General features: G+C 43.8%; 1 protein-coding gene across 2 annotated transcripts in view; it reads right to left on the bottom strand.

Moving 5' to 3' along the window:
• Window positions 1–24,928, bottom strand: part of ESRRB (estrogen related receptor beta) — a 198,666-nt gene that overhangs the window by 131,516 nt on the left and 42,222 nt on the right. The gene's annotated exons all lie outside the window — the stretch shown is intronic.

Raw genomic sequence — 24,928 nt, 5'->3', positions numbered from 1 at the left:
GACCTCGTGGCGGGGGGTGGTTTGGCATCGGTGCGCTTCGAAAGGCGCCAAGTCTGCAAAACGCGCCTTCCGACGCCCGTTTCCAAAAAAAGGTCCTCTGGAGAGCGGCGTGGGGGCAGAGGCGGGGCCAGCAGCTACACGCGCGCACTCTCGGTCGTGTGCATCCGTCTGTCGTGTCGATTTTTTCAAAGGTTAGAAATTCTAAAACGATGGGGGAGGGGGGGGTTGCGGATAAACAGCAAGGAAGTGTGCCTGACCCTGGCAAAAAGAAATAAAGGGGGGTGAGAAGGGGAGGTTTGGCCTTTTGCTATACAGCGTCCTCCTGCTTCGGATCACAGCTAGAGACGAAAAGAGAAGCGCTGATCAAACCTTCCCCCCTCCCCGCCCCCACTTTGTAGAGCCTGAACCTGGCTGGGGTTTTCCCGATTGCTGACGAGGAACTTGAACAGGTCAGTTTATCTCTAACTTTCGGAAATCACTCGCATTACTCGCCCCGTAAATCTGACTGCATTGAACTGAGGCGCGCTGGGCAAAGCCTGGCGGCGCTTTATGATCACCACATTAACTAACCTCTCCGCTTTATAAGTGCTGGTCCTAGGATGATGTCTTGTCAGCCGCAGAGCGCAGAAAAAGGCATCTTAGAAGGATTTTGTTTTGTTTTTTAAACGGCAAGGTTAAATGCCTAAGTGCACAATCCTATCTATATTTAGACAGGAAAAAAAGACCCTAACTCAGTCTACAAATATAACATGTACTTATATAAACCTAAAAGACTCGCTTCGCTTTCTTTACTCCCACTTCTCGCTACGTTTTACAAGGTGCAGGGACAAAGTTTCCATGCTTGTGCTTTGACCATGAAGTAAAAGGCAGCATCTTATAGGGTCGTTACATGATATTGTATTGTATACTGAAAATGCAAGCCAGTGTATAACAGTACTGGGGAAATTATGGCCATCCAGCCGGTATTGGACTGCAACTCCCATCAGTCCAGTTAGGATGGCCAGTGGTCAGAGATTATTGGAGTTGTATTCCAACAACAGCCAGTATAGTGATTAGAGTATTAAATTGGGACTTGGGAGATCTGGGTTCTAGTCCCCACTTGGCCATGAAGCTCACTGGCTGACTGGGCTAGTCACTGATTCTCAGCCTTAGCTACCTCACAGGGTTGTTGTGAGAATAAAGTGAAGAGGAGGAGGACCATTGTCAGCCACCTAGGGTTCCTTGCAACAGGAAAAAAGGCAGGATATAAATGTAATAATAAATGTATTAAATAAAACCACATCTAGGGAGGGTCACAGAGCCTCTGCCTCATGTAAAAACATCAACAAGCAACCAAAAGAAAAGAGATACACAACTATATGGCTGCCATTATAATTTGTTATCTTTGCACCTACGTAACCTTCAGTGCTATGTGACCTCTGAGAACACAAAGAGCAATAATTAGTTGGATCCTATGGGATTTAGATCCAAAGAGACTTGTCTTCAAAATTATTATTATTATTATTATTATTTATTTATTTATTTCTTACCCGCCTCTCCCTTTGGATCGAGGCGGGGAACAACATTAGTACAGGAATCAACAATAACATGCTAAATTTGGGCAGGATCACAACTGCCCACAGGCTGCACACCAAAACATCCTTACTAGGGAATAAACCTCACTGAGTACTTCAGAGGGAATGTAAGAATCTGTTTTGTACAAAGTCAGACCACTGGTATTGTCTACAGTGTAGATACCATCACACCCACAGTGGCTCTGATGAGCCCCCAAACAGTTCTGTGCCCCGAATTTACTCTGATTGGCACTGACCATTGTCCGTGACTCTGGAAAGCAGCTTTGCCTGACTTGGTGTCCTCCAGACATGTTGGACTAAAGCTTCCATCATCTCCAACATATCTGGAGGGGAAGTCTGCTCTAAAGTCTCCAGCAGACTTTCCCAGCCCTTCCTGAAGGTGCTGAGGATGGGATCTAGGACCATCTGAATGCAAAGCCAAAACTCGTAAAGAAATATGCCCTCCCCCTTCTGCTAAGGACTATGTCCATAGGATTGCTACATAGCCACGAAGTTGTGACATAAAATGTGATGCCCAGTCCACATATAGGGATACTCCCATACTGGGGGGCTAGTTCTGGCCTGGAGTTTGACATCTGAGAGGATTGGCTTTCGGAATTTCTCTTGAAGTGGCCATTAATTCCCTCCACATCAAACAGGCAGGGCAGCCCCTTCGCCAGCAGGATGACAGACACAGCCCTTCTTGGCCAATCAGTGTGCTGCGAAGGCAGGCCCTGGGCCCAGCCATGCAGTTAGGCTGTTGATGCCAATGAGGAGGGGAAGGCTTATTACTTAAGATCTGCCATACTGATTTTCCTCATTTTTGTTTTAAGCTGTAGCTTGAGCAGGGTAGATGTGCAGGAAAAAAAATAAACTTCAAAGCTTGAGTTTTAATAATAATTAATTTCCTCCGCATCAAACAGGCAGAGCAGCCCCACCACCAGAGGGATGACGGACAGCTCTGCTCAGCCAGTCAGTGTGGAGCAAAAGCAGGCCATGGGCACAGCCGTGCAGTTAGGCTATCACTGCCAGCGGGGAGGGGGAAAGGGATGGAGGCGGTCAATTAAGGGCGTGCAAGGGAGAGAGTATGACTGCATTGCATGCAAATTTTGGAGGGGAGGTTCACTATGCATGAGCCATATTTGCATTATTCATGAGCCCCTCTGAGGTGAAGGGGCTGAGGGGCAAGAAAAGAGCACCCACGGCAACATGGGCTTTTACACTAATCCATCAGAATGTGCCAGCCTCGAAATTTGCTCAAGTGCCATCCCATGAAGAGCAGCGGCTGTGTTGATCCACCATTGGCTCCCCTAAGGGCTCTTGAGCAACCTGGGCAGATGAATGCATTTCCCACTTGCTTCCCGAAAGTGTTTCCAAAAGCCATCCCATTGTTGAAAAACGTTACATCAGAAATCTCTCTGGCAAACCCACATACATCACCTTCCACATACAGGATTTTAGATAAATATATAAAATATATTTGGAGATATGGAACAGGAAGCTGCCTTATACTGGGTTGGACCATGGGTACATCTAGCCAATATTGTCGACACTGACTGACAGCATTTCTCCAGGGTTTCAGGCAAGAGTTATTCCAGCCCTGTCTGGAGACACTGGGAATGGAATCTGGGACCTTATGCGGGCAAAAGGTGCTCTATGATAGAGAATATAAAGAATGGCAAGAGAAACTAGTCAATGTGAGAGAGAGAATGGGGAGGGAGAAGGAGGGGAGAATGGGAGAAAAATTAAGAGCTGATCCCATCATGGAGGTTCGTGTGCAAGATTTTATCTGTCTAAAAGCTGCTCTCCTCAAATAAACCAGCAATTTCATTTTTAAAGACAAGAGGGAGGTTATGATGGTTACATAACTGAGGTTTTTTAAAGAAGCAAGATTCTATTAATTGCTGATCCATACAATGCAATAATTTCTACTTTTACTGACTTTGCAGAATGGAAAACTAATAGGACACTCAATTAAAATATGTGAATGCATAAACAAAGAAAAATTGTATACAGTTCAATGCATTGTTGATCAGTGGCACATACTACTGCAGGAAATGATAATAGCAAAAAGAATAGCTTTCTTATAAGTGGACATAAGGCCCATTCTACAATAATGCATGTGTCACATTTGGACAAATATAAAAAAATATTCTGTCTTCTAAATTATGTATACAACACCAGATATGAGTGGTCTTCAATAACCTACTCCATACATGGATTCAGCCAACATATCGGCAGGAACTGAACTCCTTGGCTTCAGCTCCAGAGTCTATGCATTCAGTAGAGTATTTGAAAGGGGGTCAATACATGCATAGCTGTATGCGCATGGGCTCTCCACATGCCAATAGGAACCCCAATTACATAGGGTTTTATTTTATTTAAAATACTTTTGACAAAGTGCTCAATAGCAGCTTACATAAAACCAATAAAGCAATAAAACCATGGCCATCAATAAAACAGTAAAACATAGCAAATAATCAAACTAAAACTACCTTTACACTCAAGATCTAAATGGTTTTTAAAATCCAGCGTAAAACACGTAAAGCATTAGAAGGCCTGGGAAAGTAATATGAAAAGTTTTCACTTGGCACCAAAAGTAAAATACAGATGCTGCAACTAAAAAGTCTCTTTCTTGAGTCATCACCTGCCTTATTTCAGATGGGACAGGCACAGATCATGGGCTCTGAAGCCAATCTTAATAACCAGGCAGGTTCTTGTACGAGAAGATTGTCCTTTAGGTATCCTGGTCCTAAGGTATTCCAGTTGGGTGGTGAGCCTATGCCACGGTGTCAGTGGTCCTTTAAGAACATAGGAAGTTGACTTATACTGAGTCAGACCATTGGTCCATCTAGCCAGGGTTTCAGGCTGGAGTTTTTCCGGCCCTACCTGGAGTTGCTTGGAATCAAACCTGGGACCTTCTGCTTGCGAAGCAGATGCTCTACCAGTGATCTGTCGCCTTTCGGGCCATGGACCAAATTCAATTTCACAGAAGCTCTTGGAGACCCCACTCCAGTGGTGGGCAAGGCCAAAGGCAATGCAGATAGGTCCAAAAGAGCTGCATATTGAGCTTAAAGCCCTCACTCCCAAGTTTCTAAGCGTTAGGAGAAGCATTTCAACTTTTAGAAAGGGGGGGCTGCACAAAAGCCAGAAACCACCAAACAGTAAATGGTGGGAGAAAGGGGGGGTTGAGTCAGGGGTTGTGGCCATTGGGGGAACTCTGGAGGGAAAGTTTAGGACCCCATTGGGCTAGATTTGGCTCACCGGCTGGAGGCTCAGCGCCCCTGGATTAACACACCAACAGCTGTAAATGTGTAAACTCCCTTATCAATGTTTGCACGTTGGGGTTGGGCCCAGTGAAATACAGAAATTTGGGAATGGAATGGTTCTCCCTCTACCTATTGGAGGTATGTATGGAGGGGTATTCCAATAACCATTAACAATCAATTTCCTGTGACCTAACTGTATTAATTTCAAAGTTGGTTACTCATGGTACACTTAAAAAGAACACAAGTTTAACATCCCAACCAAAGCAAGAAGGTCTGATCTTTCATAGGCATTAATGTAATGAATTGTTAGATATACTGTGAATGACTACTTCTTTTTCTCGTAGATAGTTTAAAAATAACAAAAATGTGATCCGCAATTCATTTTAAATTATCAGCCTGCAGAAGGAAAATATACCCTCAAGTAACTGATGCAGAAGCCAATGCGACATTGTCTAAAAGACCAATCATTTCAAGATGGCCACCTTCAGCTGACTAAAGATAAACACACAAGTAACTAGATTTCACATATGGATAGAACGACCGCTGGACAACAGTTGTACACAAGGCTAAAGATCATAGAACTCCACCTAAATATCTGTTCTCTTGTCATTAACAATAGTCCATTCTCACCCTCTGCAATTCTCCTTTCATACTACACCACATCTTTCATGCCAGTGGGCTTCACAGAAAGAAAAGCAAACAATATCTTCTTGCTCACCCTGATAGTTCACAATTAATCTATACATGCTCTGTCAGTTACATATTTTAAGGCTGAGGGTCAGAAGAAAAATTAATAGGCCTTCCATTTAATTTCATTTAATTAATAGATAAGGAGGCCTTCCTGATGTTGTTGGATTCCAACTCCCATTAGCTCAGTCAGCATGTTTAATGGTCAGGGATGATGGGATTTGTAGTCCAACATCATCTGGAGGACTAACGTTTCCCCAATCTTTGCATAAGAACACTGGAATTGGGACCAGTGGAAGCTGGTGGCTGTGATTTCGGTTGGGCTGTGTTTCAGTTCTGAGTTTCAGAGGGAACCAGCCAGAACTATGAATGAGCTATCCAAGGTGCTGAACCCATTTTGAGGATAGGGTTTGGGTACTGCTCAACGAAACAGTACCTCCTGCCTGCTTGTTTCCCTTCAGGTTCCAGCTTATGGCACAAGCCACTGAGCTGAAGGCTTGTGAGCTAGAGGAACCTCTTACACTCAAGTATGGCTGCCCACAGCCCTGGCCTGATCCTGATGAAGAAAACAACTGTAGCAGAAAAACAAGTTTCTGGAGCATCAGACTATGGAGAAGTTATTTGAAAATGCCTGAGTAAGGAAGAGAAGCCAACCATAAAACACAACCTTTAAAACGGGTGTTTGAACGTCTGATCCGGAGGGCCAAATTCCATTTCAGAGAAGCTCTTGAGGGCCCAAATTCGAGTCGTGGGTGGGGCTAAAGGCAAAAGGGGTGGAGCCAAAATACCAATATGTTTTATCTTAATGCTCTTATTGTCAGTAACAGCCTTTTAGAATGGGGAAACTGCACAAAAGTTAGGCAACTACCCAAAGGTTGGAGGGGGGGAGTTGGAGTCAAGGGAAATGGAGGACTAAATTGGGACCTGCAGAGGGCTGCATTTGGTGCCCAAGCCTGACGTTCTGCACCTCTACATTAAAGACATACAAGGGGAGATGTTGTGCACAGCTTCCCCTTCTACTGAAGTGAATAGGGAAGCCCTTGCAGGCTGGGAAACCTCAGCGCCTCACTCTCCCAAGGAATGGCAGGTCGGTCACTGTTAGAGGAACGATTCCTCTATATCTGTTCCAGGGTGGTTGGGTTGCAGTTCCCTTAAAAGCATCATCCAACAATGGCCAGGGAAAGCAACCCGGTGCCCTCCAGATCTTTTGGACAACAACTCCCACCATCCCCAATCTGCAAGGCCAATGACATGGGATCATAGAAGCTGTAGTCCAAAACATTTGGAGGACCCCTGTTTGCTCACCTCTGCTGCATGGCAATCGGTAACAGGATTAACCCGGCAATGGGAAGGGAGAGGAGGGAGGGAGGGACATTTGAGAATATGCCCCACTGTTCGGCTGCTCTGGTGCCACTTTGCTGAACCTCCAAGAAAGCAGGTGCTGGTTTCCAAAAGCTGAATTTTTAATTTGGGGTTTTGACTTTTATCAGGACCTAGTAGAGTGAGCCAGGGAGGCATCGGATTGGCTGGCACAGACTTCATGTGGTCTAATTAACTGATAACGGTAACACAATGGAGGTTTGTGCTCAGATAATGGACTCCTGCTGACAGAGAAATGCCCATGCAAAAAGAGAGAGGAGGATTTCTGAAAAGGCTTGACAGAACCATTATTGATAGAGAAATTAATATTACTTTATAGTCAGTGTAAAAGGACAAACGTAACTTTTTCCTTTTTCTGAACTAGCTGAAGGGGCCACCAGTCTGGACTTTCTACATTTATCATCTTGAACAACTTGAGAGTCAGAAGCAGGGATCCAAGTAGCTTGTGCCGAAGCGTTCGGGCATGAGAATTGCTCATGTCCTGGTTTTGCACTTAACTGCCATATCCAAAGTTCAGAAGAAAATTCTTGGGAGGTTTCGTGCTTTAATTTTATGTATCTATTTATAAATTCATGAGTTGCCTTTTGCCCAAATAGGGCCCCCCAAGGTGAGTTAGTATCTGATGTCCTCTTTTATCATACAGACAGGTAAGGGACCGGTGTGGGCTCAGCTCTGGGCTCACAGGACTTGTAGTACATAGGTGATCTGAATGACTGTATCTGAGCCACGAAAAAACAAAACCCACAATGCAAGTATACACACGTACACTTTAAATTCATTGCAACTTTCAATAGGTCTTTATTGGACTGGATGTATCAAGCCAAATGAAGATAGATGATGGACACTAACAGTGCCATCCTATAAATGACTACTCAGAAGTTAAGTCCCATTGAGTTTAGTGGGTCTTACTCCCAGGTAAGTGGTTATAGGATTGCAGTCTAATGTAGTTCACACCTCCATGTATAACACTTGATAGCTGCAACATCAAGCAATGACTTGCACATGTAAGAAAGCGGTTCCAAGATTAAACCCATTGGGCAGAGTTTTGTACTGAAACTTCTCAGGGGTGGGGGACCCATTCTTTCAATGGAGGCTACTCTCTCATTAAGCTGAAAGTTACCAAATGATGGGATATTGAGTGATGTAGATACACAGGCACACTCTACTATGTAGCAGATCCATCCCCAGATCCCCGCATGTCAAGGATGTCAATCCCCATATCCTTACCATTGCTGGCTGGGACTGATCAGAGCTGGAGTCTAAAACGTTTGAATGGCCACAGCTTCCCTACTACTGCTCTAAAGTAAGAAATATGCTCATAACACCAGTGATTCCTTCTACCCTTCCTCTCACTTGGAAGTTCCTTCCATTAGCAGTGTCCTTACTCATTTCTGACCTACAATGCAGAAACAAAAATATCCAGCAGCAGGGTGGAGCAGCACTGCTGGTATTTAGTCTTCCAGGCCTTAGACCACACTTTCTAGCTTGTCCTCTTGACCCAACCAGTCAGCATATGCCTCCCATTTTCCATCAAAATTGACAATAGAGAGGAAAAGTTGTGAGTATCACAAGAGAAGGAAGCAAAGCATAGAGAATCAAGCCAAGTGTTAATATAGGCACTGGGGAAGTCCAGAAAGCTAATTTGGACAGATTAGGACTCTATTTTATAATTGATCATAGCAATTAATCAACAAATGCTTTCATCCTTAATGTAGACATATTAACTAACAAAAAGTATAGTTTTGGACTTCATCCTAGCCAATCATCCATATGTGTCAAATGCAAAAATCTGCTTGAAGGCACAGCAAAGTTGGACAGTTCCATCAATAGCACTCAGTTTCACCCCCAGGTCTGTTGACTGACAGACATGAAAACCAGCAGGAACAGGCCCGCAGAATATTGCAAAGTCCATGGGAACTGACCAGAGAAGTTTGGCTATTGGGCGGTATAGAAATGTAATAAATATATACATTAAAAAAAATAAAGACTTGTTATGAGGGAACAGAACTGTCTTAAAATTTTATATATAGCTGTTTGGATGTTGTGGTGTTAATTTCGTGTGTGTGTGTGTGTGTGTGTGTGTGTGTGTGTGTGTGTGTGTGTGTTGGTCAGTGTAAAATCAAAAGGTTAAAAGTTCAGTTAATATTTTACTATGCTTTGGTGCTAATAAGTCTATAATGCAACCAAAAGGACACAGTTCAGCAGATGGTTAGTAAGATAAGGGCATGTGTTAGTGATGGGGGTGGGAGGTTGTTAACACTGAGATGCCAAAGGGTCTTTAGTTTTGCAAGAATTCCTTGTGAGTTTGCAGAAATGTTTGCAAGGCATTCAGCAGAATTTAGGGTAAAGGTGAGTTTTCCTGATTGGTTAGCTTTATAAGAGAACAGGCTAGCTGTAACTTATAAAAAGTTGAGGCAAAAAGACAGTTTTAGAAAAAGAAAACAGAATAGAGAAGAAGGTTGGGAGGATGGAAGGAAAGAAGGAGAGCACTAATATGGATTCTTGAATTTCACTTATGGTCAACACGGTTACCTTTGTGTAAAGACGTGCAGGTTCCCATTTGGCTCCCATTTCAATTGAACAACACAACAACAACTTGGAGGACCATACATCCTGCAGCCAAGGCCCTTCTCCTCTCACAAGAACTGCCTTTGCCATCCTAGAGAAACCTTCTAAGCACCTCTGGATTTTTTAAATGTTCTGCCAGTCAGATGTGCAGTCACATCTGCATTAGACTTGCAACACCTTGTGATGCTCAGAGATACTTACAAATCTTCTCCTGCCCCTGGTGACATGTACAAGCTTTCCTCATTTGTAATTGGGTAACTATATTCAGGGACAGGCCTGCACAACAGAAGGCCTGCAGGCCAACTGCATATTTGCAGAGTTTGATTATACCTTGTCTTTGATCTTTATGGGAAGCTCAACCTGGTGTCCCCACCCTTCTCTAGCAAGGCTATCATGGATAGCGGGTCTAGGTGGTGGCACTTCATCTGTGCAGCTACCTCCCCTGGCTTTTTTGCCTGGCACCACATCTAATTATTTTAAGGTGCTAAGTCAGCCTTCACCAGCCTAGTGCCCAGAATATGTTTTAGACTTTAATTCCCATCAGCCCCATTGAGCATAGACAGTGGTCAGGAATCCTGTGAATTGTAGTCCCATAACATCTGGTGGGCACCAGGTTGGGGCAGGCTGGGCTATATCATAACACGCAGCACCTGCCCTATAGAATTCACTCACTGTGGATATTAGGCCAGCAACTCCAGTTCTTAGATGAAGGCGATTACTTCCAACTTATCTTAGAAACAAAGGAAGATGCTTTATACGGAGTCGGACACTGGTTCATCTAGCCCAGAACTGTTGTCACTGACTGGCAGGTTTTCAGCCAGGATTCCATCCTGTCCTATGTGGAGATGCTGAGGATTGAACCTGGGGCCTTCTTCATGCAAAGCAGGTGCTCTACCGCAGAGCCACAATCCCTTTTTATAAAAGTGTTCCCTGGGAGATAACCCAGTCTTCTATTCTGTTGCTGATCACATGATGATTTACCTTGGTTGGGGCTTCTGGTAGTTGGAGTCCCAACATCTGTAGTGCTACATGCTCCCTGCCTGTGTCTTACCTTTTAAGCCCATAGACACGGCAATTTGAAAAACTGTCCTGAGCACTACCACAAAATGGCTGCCATTGGAGGTGTGGCCAGTCACAAAGGTCAAGTAACCTTCCCAAGGCAGGGCTGGGGTCTGAGCCCAAACACACTAAACTCAAACTCGGACAACTGGGCCAATACTGGCTGGGAATTATGGGACTTGCACATCTGGAGGATGCCAGTTTGGACAAAGCTGCCATAAAGTTTCTCTGCAAAAACAAACAAACAAAAACCTTGCCAACTCTGTTGGTTTGTCAATCCTTTGGATGATTTGTAAAGCCTACATCCTTGCTACTTTTGCCTTGAGGTAAATGGCAGCTAGCACTTTTCTGCAGGGATAAATACCTGGAAGGACCTGTGTGTGTGTGTATTTGGATTTTATGCTCACTGCCAAGCAACATTTGGTGGGAATGTGAGAGGGGGGCTACTTGGTGGCTGCTCCGAGGCTCTGGAATTCCCTGTCAAGGGAATCCAGGCTAGCTCTATCTCTGTTGTCCTTCTGCCAGCAGGCAAATATATTTTTATTCAGAAAGGCTTTGGGCGTATAAGCTGACTTGCTGTTGGGTGATGGCTGCTGTTATTTATTTCTAATTGAAGTGTTTGCTTTATTTAAGTATATATACATATATATTTCTATACCACGATATCTCAGAGGCCTTAGCTAGACCTAAGGTTTATCCCGGGGTCGACCCTGCCTGCTCCCAGGATCCCCTGTGTGTCATTTACCTGAACAGGGATGATGACCCTGGGATGATCCCAGGATAAACCTTAGGTCTAGCTAATGCCAGGATCTCTTAAACAGTTTACATCAAATACATATGAAACAATATAAAAAACCAATTTAAAAACAATAGAAAATAATAAATGCATTTAAAATGTTACAACAAGGGCAAGAGTACAACAGAGCAGTGTCACAGCTGATTACAAGTCAAGAAAAGCCTGAGTAAACAAATACATCTTCAAGAGGCATTTTAAGCTCGCCACAGTTTCCGCCTGTATAGGAGGTTGGGTGCTACTACCAGGAAGGCCCATTTATGTGCTATTACTGGTGACACCATGGGCTCATCTACACCAAGCAGGATATTCCACTATGAAAGTGGTATATAAAAGGCAGGAGCCGCACTTGGGGCCCATTGACACATACCATATACCACTTTCATACCACTATATCCTGCTTGGTGTGGCTCCTGCCTTTCATAGTGTAATATCCTGCTTGGTGTAGATTAGGCCCATGTTATTTGATAACTTCATTGTTTTATTTGTATTTTATTGTTTGAGCACTATTCTTGGTGGAACGGTGGAATACAGATTTACTAAAATAAATAAACCCGGCCTGTCCAATGCATCCTAATATTCCAAAGTCAGTCCCTTGTATCCCACCACATCAGCATGTTCTTTCACTGCAAGTCCTCATTTGACCACATTTTTCACAGGACTCAAACTGGTGCCCCTTTCTTCAGAAGTACATCCTAACCCTAACCTTGTTCCTCATGCTAGTGATGCACTTCCCTTCAACTTGTATATTTGTTCCCGAATAACATTTACCTTTATGTTGGTTGGTAATGCTTCTGGTCTAATTTTTAATTGTTTGTAGCCTGAATCTGGGAAAATATTAACATGGGCTTCTGTGTCAAATTTAAATGCAAGTAATGTCCCATGCAACTTCATTGGTATGATCTAATCCCCCACAGTTCTGGTTGCTTCTACCCGGTCAAGATACAATTCCTCCCTGAGGTCATGTCAGTCGAACTGCTTGCAATTCAGTTTCCTGTTTGGGGGACCTATCGCATTTTGCAAAGTGATTATTTTACAGCAGTTATGAAAAAACTTGCCAAACACACTAAAAATGCCGTTTGAAGCCACGGCACCTTTCACAACTCTGGCAGGCTCCTCTGTTTATTTTCTCTCTCTCTCTCTATCTCTCTCTCCAGTTACTTTTTATGGTCGTGGATCTCACAGCCTGTACCCACTTCAAAAGTCATCCCCATTGAACTCAACTGGACTTTCTTTTTTGTAGACATGTATAGAATTGTGTGAGTCAAGTTTCTTTGGCTGTCTTTGGACAATACTTCCAGGTGCATTCAATTCTTTGGTTACTTCTACTGTCTTGCAGACACTGAGGGTCTTTTCAGGATTTAGTCTCCTGTACAAAGCACTCTCTCTCTCTCTCTCTCTCTCTCTCTCTCTCTCTCTCTCTCTCTCTCTCTTAACACATTGTCTGTAACCCTACAAATATTTCTGTCACTAAACTTGAGCTCTATACATTTCCCAAAACAGCTGGTCTTCAACTCTATGACATACTGCTCTGTGGTTTCATCAACTTTTTTTGCATGCATGTAAAACAAAATCTGACTTTCAAATCTGTCATTCGTTGTTGCCACGCAGTCGCAGCAATCTTCAAATTTGGTTAGTATTGCACTCAGCTTTATAGTTTGACCACCATCGATGTGGGAGCTGTTGCCTCTTCCCCAAAAACATGAAAGAAAATTGATGCATAAACTTCATCCGTTTTCACTTCTGCCTGGGTTGCTACAACATACACTTCAATCTTTTCCCAGAATTTTCCCAGTTCTTTGCAATCTTTCCTGACAGGCTGGAGGCTACCTGGCTACAATCCATTCAGGTTGAAATTTGCAAGCCTCTAAGGTGGTTGGACAAAGCCTGTATATCTGGAATACTCAGGTTTAAAAGCTTTGGGTTTATTTTAAAAAAATAGTTAATAATAAGGGTGTGTTATTTTTATAGAGACCGTGGGAAGAGGGACTAGTGAGAGGAGGGATTAATTCTTCTCTTCCTGGCTGCATTAAAATTCCATTGCAACTGCTGTTAGCTGGGGGGGAGGGGGGACCTCTCATTGGTGCTAATGGAAGCTCCCCCAGGGGCTGGCCATGGGAGGACTTCGATCACGACCACAGGCGGGGAGGTAATGGTTTTTAAAACCTCCCCACATTTGGTAGAGAAGACTCCTAAAATATGAGGAGCGCGTGCACTGTGATAAAATACATGCTTTCATTTTTACAACATGGCACTACTTACATATTTGTAGGAACGGAACTTTTGTAAGTAATTAAATAAATCCTGGCCATAGCCACTGCCATTGAGAGACTTATTACTGATGACAATCACCCTTGTGGAAAAATAGTATGACTAAGTATATGGCAGCTTATGTTCAATAAGATACAAAAACCTCCCTGAACCTTTTTAAGCTAAGTGAGGATTCAGCTGGCCTTGGGAGAGGCAAGGGCAGTGGAGCCTGGTGGCTCTAACGTCAGTGGGGCAGTGGATCCATTCCAGGTTTCAGTCAGAACTCTAAAGGAGCTGTCTGAGGTGCTTGGAGAGTTCTGACTAAATCTCGGAGCAGTTTCACCACCTCACTGACATGGGAGCCACCAGCCTCCACTGACAATGGGTCTGAAGGGGCCGCAGGACTCTGCATATAGGAAACATCTGGCCTGTTCCATTACTTTCTGTGCCTGTGCAACTTAACACAAGTATCCGCCTAGGGCACTTCTGCACCGTATTGGCCTGGTTTACACAAGACCAGCCCACTTAGTATAGTTGCGGGGCTGTCGTATTGTGCTGGGCACCCATGGGCATCCTTTTTTAATGGTGTCCATGGATGCCCATGCTTGCTATGGTTTGCCATGTCCTGCAAACCCAGCCTCATGGGTTCTCTGAGGGGGTAGAAAACTCTCAAATATCCCTAAAACAAGTTGGGCAGCACATTTGATTAGATTGAGGGTTGTCTAACCCGTCAAATAACCCATGACACTGGGTTCACTTGGCACAGCAAACTACACATTCAAATGGTGGCCAGTGCACTCTGCTAAGCCGTGCAGAGAAATTAACCCACTGTGACTTAGCATTACATGTGAACAACCCCATAGTGAAGGAGCTACCCTTCCTGCGTCGCCAACAGGCTGCTGAGCTAGATACCACATGCACAGTACCATATGCTGCAGCATTGCACTGGAATCCTTTTATCCAACCCCAGGCACGTTAGTCACAGGTTCCTACTGTATGGGGCCAAGATCTCCAGCAGTAGTGCAGTTGTAATTGTTGAGGTGCAGGTGCTCCTCATGACAATTGCCATAGACATGCCTACAAGGAAAATTTAAAAATGCATGCATGCAACTGCTTTAATCCATATCAAGAAACCAATTCTAGCAGTTTTATCTTTATAAGTAGCAGGCCTACACTGAGGGCCACTTAGGCTGTAGCTAGACCTAAGGAGCCTTATGACAAAGGTGAAAGAAGAAAGTGCAAAAGCTGGGTTGCAGTTAAACCTCAAAAAAACCAAGATTATGGCAACCAGCTTGATAGATAACTGGCAAATAGAGGGAGAAAACGTGGAGGTAGTGACAGACTTTGTATTTCTGGGCGCAAAGATTACTGCAGACGCTGACTGCAGCCAGGAAATCAGAAGACGTTTACTTCTTGGGAGGAGAGCAATGACAAATCTTGATAAAATAGTTAAGAGCAGAGACACCACACTGACAACAAAGGTCCGCATAGTTAAAGCAATGGTATTCCCCGTAGTAACCTATGGCTGCGAGAGCTGGACCATAAGGAAAGCTGAGCGAAGGAAGATAGATGCTTTTGAACTGTGGTGTTGGAGGAAAATTCTGAGAGTGCCGTGGACTGCAAGAAGATCAAACCAGTCCATACTCCAGGAAATAAAGCCAGACTGCTCACTTGAGGGAATGGTATTAAAGGCAAAACTGAAGTACTTTGGCCACATAATGAGAAGACAGGATACCCTGGAGAAGAGGCTGATGCTAGGGAAAGTGGAAGGCAAAAGGAAGAGGGGCCGACCAAGGGCAAGATGGATGAATGATATTCTGGAGGTGACAGACTTGACCTTGGGGGAGCTAGCGTGGGCTGGTCCATGAAGTCACGAAGTCGGAAGCGACTGAACGAATAAACAACAACAACAAAAGACCTAAGGTTTATCCCAGGATCATCCTGGGTTCGTTCCTGCCTGAGTGCTGGATGCCCTGTGTGGCACTTAGATGAACAAATTTGACCGCAGGACAATCCTGGGATAAACCTTAGGTCTAGCTACGGCCTTAGTCCATACATTATGTTTTGTCTACATAGGAAGTGCTTCCATGTAGGACATTCTGTGAAGTCTGCATGTTGATCACCAAATATGATGATCACATAAAGTTCCTTGCATGTACTCAGATTGAAAATCCATTACTTGTTATGCCTTTCCAAGGTAAGTATGTGCAGTCAATAGACACATGTTTGTAATCATGACTCATGACAATCTACATGTGGATTGTGAGTTATATGCTATACAGAACCACCCAGAGAGCTCCAGCTATTGGGCGGTATAGAAATGTAATAAATACAGAAATACAGAAATACAGAAATGTGCATATAGTAAAGAAATAGTACATGAAGCAGAGCTTTGATGCTTTCAGTAAAGATAATGCAGATCAAATGCTTGTAAAAATAATCTAACTGTGCCATTGACCTTGAGGACACACTGCTGTTCAAAGTTCTAGCATGTACACAGTGGTCCACTTAAGCAGGGTCTTCCCCATTTACTCAGTACCAGGAGGAGCTGTATGTTCATTCCTCTTACTATGCTTGCCTTCACAATAAACTTGGAAGCTATGTGGCAAATGTAACAGATGTAGACCTGGGCAAGGTAGGTCCAAGGTTGTCCTAGGACAGACTTGGGACTTGAACCCAGGTCTTGCAGGTCTATGCCCCAATCTGTCCACAACCTGCCTTGATTCGTATCCCTGCTTTGTTTAGTTCTTTTAGGCCACTGCAAAACACAGAACTGGTTGTTCCTATGAATCACTAACAATGATCCCACTATTTCCACCCAAAAGTTGTGACTGGCAGTGGTGGTGATTTTTCGTTTGGCAGGGGGTCTTGTGAGAGGGAGACATTTAAACCACAAATTCACTCTTCTGCAGCAGCGTGGCACTATCATTATAATCATGCCAGTTCATATCTCAATGTTCCATCAGTCTTCTCTTCCTGGTAGGGCCAATCCTGCATGTGCAGAAGATTTCCCCCAAAATGGCAGGGGGGAAGTGCCTTCACCTCTTGAAGGGCAGCCAAGGGCAATGATCTCCTGAAAGTTGCTTTCACTGATTTCAAGAGACACAGCTGATTGGCTTTGGCTGAAAGTCATCATTGCCAATGCAGAAAAGCCACCCCATCCTTTTGATCGTCAGAAGGGGTAGTCCATAAGGGTGCTCCGTGAGCAGCTTGCTCCGGTGCAGCTTGACCAATCAATTCTTTTCTTGGGGGGGGCGTGTGATTGGCTGGTGCTGTCAGCAGCATATAGCCACAGGGGTGGCCATATGGGGGCAACAAAGCACAGCACCCAACACCGCGGGAAAGATGAGAGAGAAGCCGTCTCTGTAAGCAACTGCCCCAGGGCACCCAGAGAGTCCTGAAGGGGTGGGGCACTTCCCAATGGCCTTCTCTCACTCTCAGCTTTCCTGCAGTTGTGAGGACAAGAGAAGCCATCAGTGGATGTCAGAACCGGGTGTGAGAATTGCATTGCATCATTTAAAACAAATAAATTAAAAGCCTAGCTAATCAATAGTCCTTGTTTGTGCAGAGCCTACGGTTTGTGTGTCTGTGAGTGTGTTTTGGCATGGGTGGCTGCTGGGTTCCAAAGGATCTAATCCTAATAATCATTATGACATGCAAAGGGATGGATTTGTGGCAGAATTTGCTGCCCTTGCTTAGTCCAGTCATCCAGTTCTTCTTACTACTTAATGCAGATGCCTAACCTGGATTTTTATACTATGCTGTTTCTCACTATTAGGTCTGAGCAGGCAAGAAGAGGTGGTTGGGGGCGGGGGGGGTGCATATTATTAAGACAAAGGAATGCATTTTGGATGCCCTCAGAACTTGCTGCTATATTCCAAAGGCTGCTTATCTGTGTGGCTCTGATATCATCATCATCATCATCATCATCATCATCATGTGTGGCTGTGTGGGTTGCCCCATCCCCCCTGTTTTGCTCTCATGACCAATAATAATAATAATAATAATAATAATAATAATAATAATAATAATAATAATAATAATAATTCTTACCCGCTTCTCCACTTGGATCAAGGCAGAAAACAACAATGAATATAAAACACATTCAAAACTGATTAAAAACATAGTACACATGATTAAAACATCCTTAAAACATCCTAAATTTTTATAATAATAAAACTCTGTCAATGGGAGTTGTTGCTGGAACAGGAAAATGTGAGTCCAAAGGAGTCCTTTTGTCTGACTGTGTGAACTACCCACTGCCTGTTTCTCACTCAGGATCTTAAAGTACATGTGCCTCAGTTTCTTCTTTCAGTGGTGTGGGTTGCTGGCAGGTTGCTGGGGATTCAAAAGACTGCTCCGCCACTCTTTACCCTGTTGGCTCTGTCTCTCATAGCTCTACTGCCTGCCCCACTAGCCTCTGTGGCCACCAACTGCCACTGGTGACTGGTAATTTAGAGCCCAATATTGCCTGCTGTAAAATTATTATTTTATTATTTATTTGCAAAGTACACTAATCTGCATTTATCAACAATGGATTTAATTAGCCATGTCACTGCTCAGTTATTTTCAAGTTCACATTTTCTTCTTCCCCACTGTTTAGGTAACCTTGGGCAGAAGTCTACTGGGACCTTCTGCTGTGCAGGTCTCTTTGAAATGAATGGGTGTTGTGCAAGAGAGCAGCAATTATTTCAATGGGGCTCGTGTCCTAATAAACTGTAGCCTTTTGTAAGGCACTCTACGAGATAAGATAACACGTTATCACATCGCATCATTTAAAACAAATAAATTAAAAGCCTAGCTAATCAATAGTCCTTGTTTGTGCAGAGCCTACTGTTTGGCTGTTGCAAGGCTGCATGCCGTCTTCGCTTTGCTGCTGGTTTTGCCATGTTTAGACTCTTTAGAGTTGAAAGGGATTTCAAAGGTCATCTAGTCTAACACCCTACCAATGCAGGAAATCCAATTTTCAATTTGTTTCTCAATGCAGGTGTTCCTGATGACTTTGCCCCAGCATGTGCACACACAAGGGAATGTTCTAAGCATTGGGAAGCTTCAGACATGCACTTTTCACATTTGAGGAGGGAGGGCTGTTTATGCAGGAGGCCAAGCACCACTCAAGATCCAAAAAGTGTGTTCTGAACAATACAATGAAAGATAAGGCAACATGGAAAGAGGAGCCACAGCAAGGTATACATTTTCAGATGTGATTAGAAGCACATTCACAACTACTCAAGAAGTAAGGTGCCTTTTCTGCATTAAAGGCAGGGCATTCAGCAACAGAAGTGCAATTTTGAAGGAAGGTAAGTCGACTATAAAACATAGATGAGGAATAAATAGGTGATCGATGCTCAGTATACACTGTAACCTTGAAAAGCCCATAGCCTTGATGAGCTGCTCCTCTGATATTCCACCAAGACTGAAGTATTGGGATTTTCCTCGAGTGCAACACAACAATGCAAACATGTTCTAGCTAGCAAGATGCTGTAAAACAATCAGCAGAACATCAAGTCGGTGCTTTACGCGCATCCCTAATATATTCAACTCATGGTAACTCTGCGACATCTACAGATGCATTTTTGGTACAATCTATTTAGGTATTGTTCAGACGTCTGTCATCTCACGCACACCATTCCAATACCCTATTACAATGCAGTCAAAAACATCAATTCTTTAAACTAGTGAAATGCACATCAGGATTATAGGAGAGCAGGGGACAACCGCTGCCACCACCCCAGCTGCCATTGCCATTTGAAATAGTCCCCCTATGACCCCTTGTTCACACTCCCACAGCCAGAATAATGGGTGGTAGACATGCTCTTGCCTTAGATTCCTTTCCCTTTCCAGTTTCCTGAGCTGAGAAGAAGCTAAGGTGGGAGTTGCTCCTTACCCACATTCTCGTCATTGCTACCCCTTGCTTGCCGACAGGCAGAGAACAAATGAACAAGTAGGCAGTGCCACTATTCCTGGAGCAGAAGGCTATAAATGGCTACTAATCCTGATGGCTATATTCTACCTCCTGTATCAGAGACAAAAAGAACATCAGAAGAACCCTGCTGGACTCAGGCCAAAGCTAGACCTAAGGTTTATCCCTGGATCGTCCAGGGGTCAAACCTGTTCATCTAGGTGACACACAGGGGATCCAGTGCTCAGGCAGGGGCGAACCCTGGATGATCCCAGGATAAACCCTAGGTCTAGCTGTGGCCTCAGACCAAGGGTCCATCTAGTCCAGTACTCTGATCACACAGGGGCCAATCAGTTGTCAACCAGGAACCCACAAGCAGGACACAGGTGAAACAGCACCCTCCTGCCCATGTTCCCCAGTAACTAGTGTATGTAGGCTTACTGCTTCTGATCCTGGAGGTAGCACATAGCCATCAGGACTAGTAGCCACTGATAGCCTTCTCCTCCAAGAATTTATCCAATCCCATTTTAAAGCCACCCAAATTAGTGGCTATCACTACATTTTCTGGTAGTGAATTCCACAGTGCATTTGTACACCAGTTGCTGGGGGACATGGGCAGGAGGCTGCTGTTGCATTCATGTTGTGCTTGTGGGTTTCCCCTGGGCAGCTGCTTGGCCACTGGGTAAACAAAATGCTGGACTAGATGGGCCCTTGGTCTGTTCTTATATTCTTATTGTTATCTGGGCCAGAGCAAGAGGCAGATGAATAAGCACGTTGTGATAGTGCAGAGAAGGTGGAAGCCCAAGGGGTTCTTGCCAGTGGGCCCCTGGCAAATGCCTAAACTCTGCTTCCCCCTGAGGCCCTGGTTAAGCTCACCTACCCCTGTTTGGATTACTATAATGCATTGTACATGGAGCTGCCTCTGGAAAGATCAGCTGGTGCAAAATATGGCAGTGAGAGTTCTAACTGGGACCAGGTGTTTTAAACACATTACACCAGTCCTTTCGCACCTGGCTTCCAGTTTTTTTCTGAGCCTCATACAAAGTGCTGTCTTTGACCTATTAAGGTCTTTTTTTAAAAAAAAAAAAAGGAATGTTTTACATCAGATCCTGTTATATGCATAATGATTTGTGTTTTGTTTCTGTTTTCTTGTGCTGTATTTTTAGAATTTTTAATGTTGAAGATGATGATGATGATGATGATGATGATGATGATGATGATTACATTTGTACATCACCTAGAAAATTCATTTCATGAGACAACTTTTTTTAAAAAAAAATTAAAAAACCGCATCTTTTCAGCAGCAGAAGTGTTTTATGGAAGTTAAACTGCAGATTTGCAGGACTTTGGCTTAGTCTGCAGTAAATAGAGTTGCTGTATCACCATCCCAAGGACACAGTGAGCAAGCTGGGATGAAAGACGAGCTAATTGTTATTTTTTTAATTGCACTAACCTAAGTTTTTGTCCTGGATTTTCCAGATAGTTTTGTAACAAATAAATAGTTCCTAGTTAAGGACTGGAGTTTCTATTGCTCCCACAAGGCAATAAATAATAATCAGTTCTCAAGGGAATCTAAATGGATCACTGCACTTATCAGTCAGGTCCCTCATATAGGTTGTTTCAATACATATAGAGATAGATACAGATATATTCAAAAAGTGGATTTAGATCTGAGCTCGTGCATAAACTCCCTTGACTGATTGTATCTACAGTGCTCTAGTTGTGCATCTATAAAAGAGCAGTCACATCGCCTAGGCCACTGTGTTGTGGTGTGCATGAAAAGGATAAGGATCACATGTTACCTGCCTTAAGCCTTAGAGATAAGGCAGGCTACATATCTAAATAAATAATACTGAAAAGAGAGCAAGGAGGCTCGGAATTTTTTCATTCTCTTTCCAGATCTTTACTGAATGAACAGTTTAGGACACAAGTCACTTAACCTCTCCTTGCCTTCATGGGGAAATGAGCATTTTAATGCTGCCCTCACAGCACATGGTGAGGGTTAATTAATTAATACTTGTACAGTGAGTAAAGCTGTCTCTGAATGACGGGTGATGATATATGTTACATGCTGAAATCCCCAAGGGAGAGAAATATGCGCTGCGTAAGTAAGCGCACTGTTCTCCGTTCCCTGGATGCCGCCGGGCTAAGCCTAAACTGAACAACTTCCTTCTGCAGCGACTCCGCACACCGCTGAGACGCCAGCCTCAATAAAAAAAACCAACGGGTCACCGAAAGAACAAGACCACCAGGAGAGCACTGAGGAAGAATGAGGAGGGAACGAGAGAACAAAGAACAGCAGCAACGATGTTCAAAAGACATAGCAGGAAAGGAGGGGGATAGAAAGAGCATGAAAAACTCCTTCCACAGCGAACACAGCATCAACAACCGATCATTGTGGATAGGATGCAGAACAGACTCCGCTCTAAACAAAAGGTGGACGGAGTGACGACTAGGGTCTTACAGCAGGCCCTGCTGAAGTACTCCTTTGAAGGGGCAATTTTTCTTTTAGGGGAGCCAGCAAAGCACCGTACAATCAAAGATGTGTGCCCAGATTCTCTTGCGGTGTTGCAAAAGGATGCAGGAGCACAACACTGGTATCTTGCACGGCCACGTGTGAAATGGGACTTGCTCCAGCACCCATTGCTACACTGCAAAAGCGTCTGCGGTGTGTCTCTTGTAATGCACAGCAAAGCTGGATTGGGCAGCAAAAAGTCTTTGGCTAGCCACGTCTCGCAACACTGAGGTATTTATTTCTTCTCAGTTTTGTATTTTTACCCTGCCTTTCCTTTGGGAAGCTCAAGACAGTGCACAAAGCTCTCCCTCTTCCCATGTTGTCTTCACAACAATCCTGTGAGGTAGGTTAGGTAGAGAGATAGCAACTGGCCCAGAGTCATCCGGTAGGCTGGCCAAAGACATTTTGCTGGCTGATGACAAGATGGCAACTCCTTCCATTCCATTTACAAAAGCCGGCTGGATTGGCAGTTGAATCATTCTTCCGTACTGGCACTGGGTCAGCATCCTTCTCCATACCTGAAGGCAGCAGGCTAGCTTAGGGGGGCCCACAACAATCTCCAACACCTTCTAGTATTTGCCGCCTGAGGAGACCACCTCACTCTGCCTAATGGTAGGGCCAGCCTTTTCAATAGGCTTTATAGAGATTTGCACATGGGTGTCCCCTGCCCTGGTCCAACATTCTAAACACTACACTGGAGCAATTCATTCTTCTTTTCCAAGAAATCACCAATCTAGTCAAAACAAATAAGATTTTTTTTTTTCAAAAAAAAAAAAGGTAGCTAGCAGTTGAGATATACAGAGAGGAAGGAGGGAGCGAGAGATCCATCCTAAAAGACACAATTGGTCTTCCAGGGAAAGAAGGAAGATCTGGATGATCATACTGAGAGTGACTTTAGCTGAAAAGCCATTTTTAAGGCAAGCGGGTCACCCAGGACCACTCACTGCTTCTTGGACTGATTGAAAAAGACAGAAGAGATTACTTATTTATGGACTCCTTCCTCCTCTCCTGGGGCAACCCTTTCTGCTCAGAAAAGATTTTGGAAGGATAGGGAATCAGTGGCAGGTACTGCTTGAAATCCTCTCCATTTCCACAGCCCAGGTCTCGGGGAGGTGAGTATGGTTCATGCCCAGAATGTTCATAATGCCATACAGAATGTACAAATGTCTCAAGGGCAGAAAATGCTATTGAGAGCATCAGGGTGGCCTCCTGGGAAACAACAAACACACCCATTACACAGAGAAGGGGCCAAATACTTTACTCTGAGCTCCCCTTGGGGAGAAGTGCTTATCTGCAAGGGCTTTTCCACTTGTGATTTAGCTTTCTTTAAAACAGAAAAAGAGAAACTTTTCAATATAGAGCAAGATTCTGTAGGGATTGGGAAAGTGTTTAACTGGATGATGAGACAACATAGACAGAATGGGAGTAGGACTCCAGTAGAAGATCCAAAGACATATGTATGGAATATGGCAATTCAAGTCAGCTTACTATTGTAGAACAGAGTTTGCGATTTACCTGATCTGTCTACTCAGAAGGTAGGGCTAGAAACTATATTTGCACCCAGTACAAACTTGACAATTCACACATGAAATGGGTTTTTGATGGGGGTATATGAGATATCAATGGGGGTTAGTCCCTCGTTCCCTTGGAAAATTCTGCTATTCTCTGCCACTTCCGATAATTTCTTCCAATTATCAGGATATCAGAAATTATTTTCTTAAAAAAGCAGACATCATCTGAAAACAAAACCAGCAACTTTTGTAAGTCAATACACTTTTCTTTTCTTTTCTTTTCTTTTCTTTTCTTTTCTTTTCTTAAAAGATTACATATAGTCATGTTATCCCTATGGCACTAGCTCTACACCAGTCTTCTCCAACCTGCTGACCTCCAGATATTTTGGGTTATAACTCACATTGGCCATGTTGATTGGGGCTGATGAGAATCCAAACTATCTGGAGTGCACCAGGTTGGGAAAGCTTCCCTACACTCATCCACTCTACACTCATCATACAGAATGATTCCATCTCACTGTGATGTCACCATAGTGTTACTGGCACACAAAATATAATCGAGGTGGTTGGGCTGGGAAAACAATCCCATCTTTCTAAACAGGAATGTTTGATCTGAAAACCAAAATCTGTCCAATTGATAATACTCAGATCATTACAAATTGAGTATTAGTTCCCCAGTAAGCCATTCTCCAGCTCTAAATGAAGACTCAGCATATACACAGACAGTGACTGAGTGTGGGTTGTTATTAAACCATGGATTCTTTGCTGAACCATGGGTTAGTGTGTTGTCTGAACCACCCTAAACAACCCAATTACAACCATGGGCTCTCAAAGTAGCTTGTTCAAGAAAAATAAGCCAAACTGCATGGTTAACAAGGCACCCTACGAAAAATGTCCTGGGTTCAGACAACACACTGACCCATGGTTCAACAAACGACCCACACTTCATCAACAACCCATGTGTTGTGTGAACACACTCAATGAGTTTTCATCTCACCTTACAATTTCATCTCTTTCCCCCCCCTTCCAAATCCTAAACTGCCTTCCACACCCTGATGCCTCCCAGATGTGTTGGACCACAAATTCCATCATTCCCAGTCAGCATGACCATTGACAAAACTGTCTGAGGATGATAGCATTCTAATCCAACACATCTGGAGGGCAAGGCTGTCCTAGACACTAGTTACATACAGATCGCTAGTGCTCCTGTTTGTTTTTGGAATAGGGGTGTGTGAACATTATGAGTTGGAAGAGAACTCTTAGAAAACAGAAGAACTTTTTCCAAACACTCACAGAGAAATCACAAAGAAATGTAAATAGCAAGCTGACTCCAAATCAAACCAAGAAGAACCTACCCGCCTAATTATGATAGCCTCTCACATCAATCCAATGCTGAATCTAAACCAAAAAACCTGGCCTCAGCCATTCCCACCCCCACCCC

The sequence above is a fragment of the Elgaria multicarinata genome, chromosome 2, assembly GCF_023053635.1.
Source record: "Elgaria multicarinata webbii isolate HBS135686 ecotype San Diego chromosome 2, rElgMul1.1.pri, whole genome shotgun sequence".
Lineage (NCBI taxonomy): Eukaryota > Metazoa > Chordata > Lepidosauria > Squamata > Anguidae > Elgaria > Elgaria multicarinata.
The sequence above is the reverse complement of the archived record's forward strand: the minus strand, read 5'-3'. Positions and strand labels throughout refer to the sequence as shown.